Here is a 9641-nt window from a genome sequence, read left to right as displayed (position 1 = left end):
TGCTGTGCAGAAGCTTTTTATCTTGATGAAGTCCCAAAAGTTCATGTTTGCTTTTGTTTCACTAGCCTTTGGAGATGTATCTTGAAAGAAGTTGCTGTGGCCGATGTCAAAGAGGTTACTGCCTATGTTCTCCTCTAGGATTTTGATGGATTCCTGTCTCACATTGAGGTCTTTCATCCACTTTGAGTTTATCTTTGTGTATGGTGTTAGAGAATGGTCAAGTTTCATTCTTCTGTATATAGCTGTCCAATTTTCCCAGCACCATTTATTGAAGAGACTGTCTTTTTTTCCATTGCATATTTTTTCCTGCTTTGTCAAAGATTATTTGACCACAGAGTTGAGGGTCCATACCTGGGCTCTCTATTCTGTTCCATTGGTCCATATGTCTGTTTTTGTGCCAGTACCATGCTGTCTTGGTGATTACATTTTAAAAAGTATAAAAAGAGCTATTGGAATTTAGGAGAGATGTGATTTTTTCTGATTGAGAATGAGGAAATGCCAAAGTCTCAACTACTGTAGGAAAATGTTCCTAAAAGGATTTCTTCCCTATAAAAATTATATGAAAATCTATCTTTTTTTTTTTAAAGATTTATTTATTTGCGAGAGAGAACGAGAGACAGAGAGCACGAGAGGGAGAAGCAGATCCCCTGCTGAGCAGGGAGCCCGATGCGATGCGGGACTCGATCCCGGGACTCCAGGATCATGACCTGAGCCGAAGGCAGTCGCTTAACCGACTGAGCCACCCAGGCGCCCCATGAAAATCTATCTTAAAAAGAGACTGAATTATAAGTTCTCTGACCTGTCTTCTACTCACTAGATGGGTGAACCTGAATCTTCAGAGCTTATGTTCTGTAAAAAAAGGACTAGCAATACCAGGGTCATAGCACAATCATAAGGGTTACCTGGGTAATTTCTCACTGCTACATTACAAATATTCTTCAGAACTATAACCTTAAAGTAGCTCCTACCTTGGTTTGCATCTTTCAGATGCTCAATATTCGTTGAATTAGTAGGCTTAAACAATGTAAAAGTTGCCAGTTATTAAGGGAATTCTTTTACTCAAAATTTCTTTTCCCTCAGACTAGATAACAATTCTAATATTCCCAGTTCAATTATTCATAATAACTGACAGGTAGAAACACCCTAATGTCTATCAAGTGATGAACAGATAAATGGAAGTGGTATATCCATACATGGAATAATATTCAGCCATGAAAAGGAACGAAGCCCTGATATATTCTTTAGCATCATGGATGAGCCTCAGAAACATGATGCTAAGTGAAAGAAGCCAATTACAAATGACCACAAACTCTATGATTCCATTCCTATGACATTTCCAGAGCAGGGAAACCCACAGAGACATAGATTAATTGTTGTCCCGGATGTGATAGCTAAAGAGTACAGGATTTCTTTTCAAGGTGGTGAAAAATGTTCTAAAAATGACTAGGGTGATGGTTTTACAGATCTGTGACTACAGAGAAAACCACTGAATTATGCACCTTAAACAGGTGAGCTGTATGGTATGTGAGTTACATAATTAATAAAGCTGTTGAAAAAAATAAAAAGATTCTCAATTCAAAGACCCAGCTAAGCCAGTGATAAAGTCAAGGCAGAAATAAGTCTATTTCCTCTAACAACCTAAACAATAAACTGGGAGGAAAATTCTTCCTGGGAAGAGGACGCCCCAGGTGTCTGGGGCTGCTATGTCCACTCTAATCCTGTCTGAGCCAGCCAGGCACCAGGCAGCAGACCACCAATGGAACCAAGCCAAGGGCACCCAACTCCATTGGTCAGTGACCTGGGATACAGCCCCATCACCATCTCACTCATTTTCAATCTCTGAAATGTTCTAGGTCTGGAGCAGTGTGTGGGTCTTGTTGCTTTGAGAAGGGGAAAGTCTCAGACTCGGTCAGCCTTGTAGGATCATGGGAGTTGCAGTCTCCAGAAGGGTTGTTGAATGAGGAGGTCTGGTCAGGGCAGGGGGAAATGGAGAAAGTGTCCTGTCTACTGTCGTCTACAGTAGTATTTGTGCTGTCCACTTTTCTTGTTGCTTTTGCTATAGTCTCCTGATACAGACAGTGAAGGAGGGGTCAAGTGGCTTCCCACCTTCTGTGATGCGTGGGTATCTCTCTTTGCGAAATAAGGTATAGGAATCTGCAGACTGTCTTCCTCTATTCAGAAATACTGACCTGACATTTAGTGGACATTTCTCTCAGGTTTTTACAGCACCACAGACATTTTAGAGGAACCTCTGAAAAGGAGTTATCAGAGGCTGCTGTCTGGTGCTTTTTCATTACATTTCTTAATATCAATATCAATGTCCCAAAGTGTTCTGTAATTCTAAGGCAATACTGTTCATTCATTTTTTATTTGCATTTGGACAAGGCTTACAGAACAAATTTGCACACACATTTAACTTTGGCTCTTTAAGATTTGGAATTCAAATTATCTGGACCCAATTCAATATTAATATAACACCACCACTTTTTACACTTTATGTGTTTCAGAGGGCTTTACAAACATGATCTCATGAGATGATGTTAGCAGAAAGAGAGCTGGATCAGGAATTAGGGATCTTGTGTTCTAGTTTTGGCTCTCCCTCCAACCAGAGGCAGGGCCTTGGAAGACCCATTTATTCTTCCTGGACCTCACTTTTCTAGTTTATAAAATGGGTGGATGGACTTGATGATCTCGGAGATCCCTTCCCATCAGATGAATTTTGACTCTGTGTTCCTCACCGATGGTGATTTTGATCTGGCACAAAGAATTAGATAATCAGTGCCAAGGAAAACAAACAGGCAATTGTGAGTGGTGGAAGCTTCCTATTTAACAAAGGCTTAAATTTTAAGTTTTCCTCATCAGTCCAATTAGAGCAGTGAGTTTTACTATCATTGCTCTATACTTGGCAGTTTTGCAAGATTAGAATTCCGGATATTCCTTCTTAAGTGTTTTGCTTGCAACTCGGATGATGTGCTACCAGTTGACAGAGGGTACTTTCCTATGGCCCAGGTCACAGCCAAGCATTAGTCAGAGCAGTGGTATCAGAATCACCTGCAGGGCTGGTTAAAAACACAGATTACCAGGTCTCATTCCCAGAATTTCTGATTCCTTAGGTCTGAAGTGGAGCCTGAAGATTTGCATTTCTAATGAGTACCCAGATGATGCTGATGCTGCTGGCTCAAGGACCACACTTTGAGAACTATTGAGCTAGAGGTACATTTGCTCAGTGAGATTGATTTGTTTTGCCTCTGTTGCCAGAGAAAAATCTAATTGTGTTCCCAAGTAATTAAAGAAAAGGGATTAGTTTGTGTTGGACACTTCCTCCTCTCCTGTTCATTTTCTCTGATTAATTTCTAGCATGATTTCAGGCTGCCTGGTCTGGTTAGAGAGTTTGCATTCCAGGGGCTCAGCCTGGGATGGATGGAGTATCTTACTCAAAATAGCCAGGAAGTAAGGAGACAGAGAAGTCATAGTAGTTGTGTACTGAGAGTTGTATCTTTTGCAACCAAGAAAAGCAATGTTGATAAGGAGGGAAGCAGAAACATTCTATATGATAGTGTGTATTGTATTGGTGGTCCTAGTTTCTAACATGGTGGCAGACTTGTTCGCCAAAACAGGTGTTCCCTTTTGCTTGAACACACAAGAATTTCCAGCTTCCCTTGCAGTTAGATGTGGTCAAGAATGAGTTATTTCCAATGAAATGTGAGTGGATGTGAATTGTGCTAGCTCCAGGCCAAGACTTTTTAGAGAGACTGTGCCTCCTCCTTGTTCTCTTTCTCTTCTTCTGTCTTCTGAATAGAAATGCAAGGAGCCTGAATCCTGGAGTCACTATATGGAGGAGAGCTGCCTGTTGTGCAGGAACACTTGAATTCTTAAATAAGTTAGAAATGTGTATCTACTGTGTTTGAGCCATTATAAACTTTGGGGTCTAATTTTTAATGCATCCACCTTCTAATCAATAAATGCGTATTTCATTATTTCTCAATAGTACAGGGCTGAGCTGTGGTGGTGGGAGAAAACAAAAGTTAGGACCAGATAAATGCATATCAGATCCTAAAAAAGGTTGAGAGCTATTCTAACCAATGTTCCCTCCAGGGTAAGATTAAAGAAGGGGACCCCCCTGGCACTTCAGGTCTTGTGAGTAGGACCCAAAGAAATTCACACTAAATCTATTGAGAAATGCCAATTATACTCTTCTATTTTCAAGATGAGACTTTTACAACAAATTAACACCACCTAGTTGGAAAACATGCTGCAGAATAAGGGAAAGGGAGCATCTCCCAGTGTACTCAATGGGCAAATACAGTTCTGGAAATATTTACTGCAAGGACAAAAAGAAGCTTTTAGAAAACTATTTGGTGACCACAATCGTTGCGGGAAGGCATGGTCTTAATGAGGGAAGAAGCAAAACCATAAGAAGGAAATAGCAGAGGTAAAGGGGCTCATGGGACAGATTCAGATTTAACCAGCTGACACACACACAGAAGAGGGGAAAGAAGAGTTAAAGGAAGAAGTCAAATTTGATATGTGTTTCCAAGATAAAAATTCTCAATAATGTGGAAGGCAAACTTGCAAAGCTCTCTCAGAATTCAGGGGAAAAGAAGTCATAGATTAAAGCAAGAAGAATTAGACAGATATAGAGGACATAAAACAAAGATAAAATGTCGGTTTTAAAGAGGAAAGAAATTGAACAAATGGAACAATATGTAAAAATTGAAAGTACATTTAAGGAATCTATATGAATTTGAAAAAAAATTGAATTTAAAGATTGAAATGGCTTCTTGTACACAGGCAATACACACACATTCATAGCCTGAAAAAAAAATTTTTTTTTAAATTCTAAGAATTAAAATAAGCCATACAAAATAATACAAATATCCAGGCAGAAAAGAAATAAATTTTCCCTCAAGATAACAAAAAATGAATCAGCTTCAGACTTTTACCCGTTAATACGAAATGCCAAAAGTGTTGGAATAATAATCAAAAGGTGTTGGAATAAACCAGGTTTTACAGGAGAAATGTTTAGATCCATGGATTTTAAACTTGGCTTAATTTTAATTCACAGTTGAAGGTAGAAGCCAAATAGTCTAGGAAATGTAAGGATCTAGGAAATTTACCAACTATTTGCCCTTTGGGGGGAAAAATATATTTTTTAAGATTTTATTTATTTATTAGAGAGAGAGAGTGAGAGACAGAGCACAAGTCGGGGGAGGGGAAGAGGGAGGGAGAAGCAGACTCCCGCTGAGCCGGGAGCCTGACTCTGGGCTGGATTCCAGGACCCTGGGATCATGACCTGAGCTGAAAGCAGATGCTTTACTGACTGAGCCACCCAGGCACCCCTGGAAAATCTTTTTTTTTTTTCAAAGACGTTGTCTAATTGATTTGGAGTGAATCAATATTGTGAGCTCAAAAAGTCAGTGCTCTGATACCCTTTGTATAAAAAATGATCTCTGGGCTTATGCCCCCATCCTCCATCCAGCCTGCTAGCCTGGGAGGCCCAGGTCAGCTCACCTTGCTCTGCCAAATCCCTGGGCAGCCCAGCTGGCTCTCTGTATCCTTGATATTCGGGAACCCAGGACAGCCCAGGAGAGCCAGGGTGTCTCGCTACGTGATTAATGGTCTGCAGCTAAATAAGTGAGGCTGTGCCCCACCATGATACAGGGAAAGCCTTGGAGGAAGCGTCTTTCAGAGGCCTTGATGAGGAATGCGGCACAGGGCCTCTGCTACAGACTGAATGTTTGTAATCCGTATGTTTAAACTAACCCCCAATGTGATGGTATCTGGAGGTGGGGCCTTTGGGAGGTGATTAGGTCACGAGGATGGAGCCCTCCTGAATGAGATTAGTGCCCTGATGAAGGAGACCCCAGAGATTCCTTGTCCCTTCACTCAGGCTATGGTATTTTTGTTATAGCAGCTTGAATAGACAAAGACAATCTCATTTGCTCTTCATGTTACCTTAGTCCTTCCATGTACCTGCCCTTCTCAGGCTGAAGGGGGGGGAATTAGCACATCTCCACGGGAGGGCAGGATTTTCTCCTTCTTCTTTCTCTCTGGACCTCTCTTAAATAAAGATCTCTAATCTGCAGGCACCTGGGTGGCTCAGTCGGTTGGGAGTCTGCCTTCAGCTCAGGTCATGATCTCAGGGTCCTGGGATGGAGCCCTGTGTCAGGCTCGCTGCTCAGCAGGAAGCTTGCCTCTCCCTCTCCCTCTGCCCCTCCCGCTAGTTCACGTGCTCTCTCTCTCTCTCTCTCAAATAAATAAATAAAATCTTTAAAAAAAAAGATCTCTAATCTGGATGATTAAAACTGTTGGTTTGGGATATGTGGGGGTAGGGGAGATTACAAGATTTAGACAAAACTTTTTTAAGAAAATGCCTGGGATTGTGAGATATTGTCTGCTGCAAAGTCCTAGTTTTAAATTCCAGAAGCTTGGTTTTGCTTTAGTTTCCCTTTGTGCTTTCTTTCTCTAAGAAACCCGCTCTGGATAGATGGGCATTACAGGCTGATTAGAGGTGGCTAGGATGAAGGCCCTTCATAGACAAAAGCAAAATGTTACTGTGTTATCCTTATATTAGATGATCCTAGTTTACATACTTTTTGTATAATATGTACATTATAATAAATACATAAAATTCAACAAGTTATGAACCCTGATTATCTCTGAGTAGTAGTTTAATGGGTTTTTTTCTTTATATTAGCCGGAAATTTTCTTTTTCTAAGCTCACTATAAGGCATGCATTGCTTCTGCTGTAAAAACACAATAAATATTGCTTAAAATATTGTAAAACTAAGAGGCATAAGGATATACAATAGCCAAAACAGACAATATGTAACAGAATTCAAAATGGAAGTAAAATCTTTTAGGACAGAAATGCAACATTCAATGTATTAATGGACAGAAATGCAACATTCAATGTATTAATAGGTCTATATACTTAAGGGTCAAAACATAATTTTCCTTTAAAAAAACGAATGTGTTTCCCTTTAAATAATCATAAGGTTCAGGTAGAAAAATCTACTTACTTGGTCATATGTTGCCATGGGTGTTCATGGTACTTCTACCAATATGCAAAATAATAAAAGCATCATGTCTGCTGCAAAAGGGCATTGTTTTGTCACTAACCATCGTCTTCCCTGAAATCGATATGATAGTCTGTTCATTTCTCCTTCTTACTGCGGGTTAGTTCTGGCAGCAAAAAGCTGGAATTCTGTTCTCAAGCCTGGCTTTCATCACCTATTTGTCTCTCTTCAAAGGAGAGGAATGGAAGGGCGTTACAAAACGGGAGCCATAACTTGTTGGGAAAGATGAATCACCAAGGGATGAATCAAACCAGGGCCACCGATGGTTCCCTAAATCACCAGAGCAGCCTGTCAAGGGAACCCCATGGGAGAGTGAGAGGTGGGCACCACCCATCCATCTCATCCAGGGTGCATTCGTGGGCTCGTGGGCTCATGTGACAAGTGATATTTGGGGATAAGGGACTCCTGGGGTTCTCATCCAAAGCTTCTCTGACTAATTAGAAGAGAGTCCATGCTCCTGCCTTTCCCTGGAGCTGAGTTACTCTTGCGAGGTGCCAGAAATGGACGTCTCCATTCCTGTCATTCCAGTTCCAACCCAGCTGTTTAGAATAAGCAGCCAGCTCTCAGTGGATTTCTCCGCCCTTCTCCTGGACCTCACAAAAGGTCAGGCGAACAGTCCATCAAGAGCGCTTTTCCTGAAAACTTCCAGATTATGAAAATAGAAATCGCATTCCTTGTGGAGGAGAGCGCTGACATGTCCCTGAATAATAATCCCGCCTCGCCAGATCCCCACAAGGAGAGATCAGACGGCCTTGCTGGTTCCTCCTTCCCATTTTCTGGGGTTGCATCCTGAGTACTGGGGCCCGGGAAAAACTATGCTCCTATGGCACATTGTAAGATAGAATTTTCTAGAACCACCAGGGTTTCTCTCTGGCAGTTCCACTGTCTCGATTCAGTATCCCTCTTAAATTGGAGTTAGCTGTCGGCCAGCAGTCCTTGTTTGATCCTCTCCTGGCTGCTGGACCTTCCATGAACTCTCTCCTTCAACCAACTTCTTTAGCTTGGCTTGAACCTGTGGTTGTCATCCACCCCACGATTTGAGCTCAGGCAGATGGTGCAGATTGCACCCAGCAAACTGGTTCAAAAGTAACGATGCTAGGCAGAGTGTGGGTTATTTTCGAAACAAACCAGCTGAATTCAGCCGAGCAACCAAGCTGCTACTAACTGATTGGTTGTGATCCAGCCATCAGAAGGGTTGATGTCTTTCAAAGCCACCTGCGTGGATAGTCACAGCATTAGGCTCCATCAGCTGCTGACCCTATGATCGCATTTTTATTTATTTATTTATTTTTAAAGAGTTTATTTATTTATTTGACAGAGACACAGCGAGAGAGGGAACACAAGCAGGGGGAGTGGAAGAGGGAGAAGCAGGCTTCCCGTGGAGCAGGGAGCCTGATGCGGGGCTCGATCCCAGGACCCTGGGATCATGACCTGAGCCGAAGGCAGACGCTTAACGACTGAGCCACCCAAGCACCCCTCTGATCGCATTTTTAATCAGCAAATGAATATTTTGCAGCCTTGAGTTTTTTTCATGCTTGATGGTAGGTTTCATTAAGGAATTAATTTATTTTAATTAATTTTAAGGCACAACATTCCTCTGTTCAACCTGATTCCACTTAGAAAAAGGTCTGTTCTTTCAGCATGATAGAATTACGTAGGGGCAGGCAATTTTGGGTTCGATGACCTTCTGGGTCTGGGAACTGGAAATATAATTTGCAGGGAACTCCTTCTCTTCCTCCTTCTCCTCTCCCTCCTTCTATTCCTCCTTCTTCTTCTCCTTTCTCTCCTTCTTACGTATTCTCTCCAGCCCTCAATATGTAACATATTAAGCCAGAGGTGAAAGCATTGCTAGGAATGGGGAAAGAACACGGATTACCTCCTTCCCAGCCAGTAGGAAAGGGCTTATAAAGCCCCCACCTCCCTTTTGGGGTCCAGGTCTTGCTGCTCGGGCCCTCCATGGCACAGAAGAAGCTCCGGGGTGGGGGTGGGTGAGAACACCTCATTCCTAGTTAGAGAGACAGAACGACATCTATTCAGAGGCACGCTGGCTACTGCCCAGCCAAGAAAAAAAGCCGTGGAGACAGGGGACCAGGCAACCCAGAAGGGCCATTCCTCAGAGCTAGTTATGATGAGTATGAAGCTTTCAATGACTTACTGGGTTATTTGCTTAGATCTGAGAAACCCTATTCTCCAGAGGCCCATGATGATGATCCCAGGGCAATGGTTTATTTTCCTGCAAAACATCTGTTTTACATTCTTACTCTTCATAAATGTGCGCAGTTGGCTACTTGCCTGCACTTCTCCCTCCCCGCCTCCCCCCCGCCCCCCACCTCTTCCTTCCCCTCCTCTCCAGATAGCTTTTCTCTTTGGAAGAGCGAGATCATTCCTCTCCTGAACCAGTCTTTCCATAGTGGAAAACACTGCAAAATACCCAGTGTGACCTCTGGTTTGTGTATGTCTTGGGGCTGCACCCGGGAAAGCGAGCAGAGAAGTGCCTCTGGGATCTCTCCCCATTTTGTGGCCACAGCCTTTCCAGCAGGACATCAGGTCACCTTTATGACA

The sequence above is a fragment of the Leptonychotes weddellii genome, chromosome 5, assembly GCF_054177405.1.
Source record: "Leptonychotes weddellii isolate Sample4059 chromosome 5, ASM5417740v2, whole genome shotgun sequence".
Classification (NCBI taxonomy): Eukaryota; Metazoa; Chordata; class Mammalia; order Carnivora; family Phocidae; genus Leptonychotes; species Leptonychotes weddellii.
The sequence above is the reverse complement of the archived record's forward strand: the minus strand, read 5'-3'. Positions refer to the sequence as shown.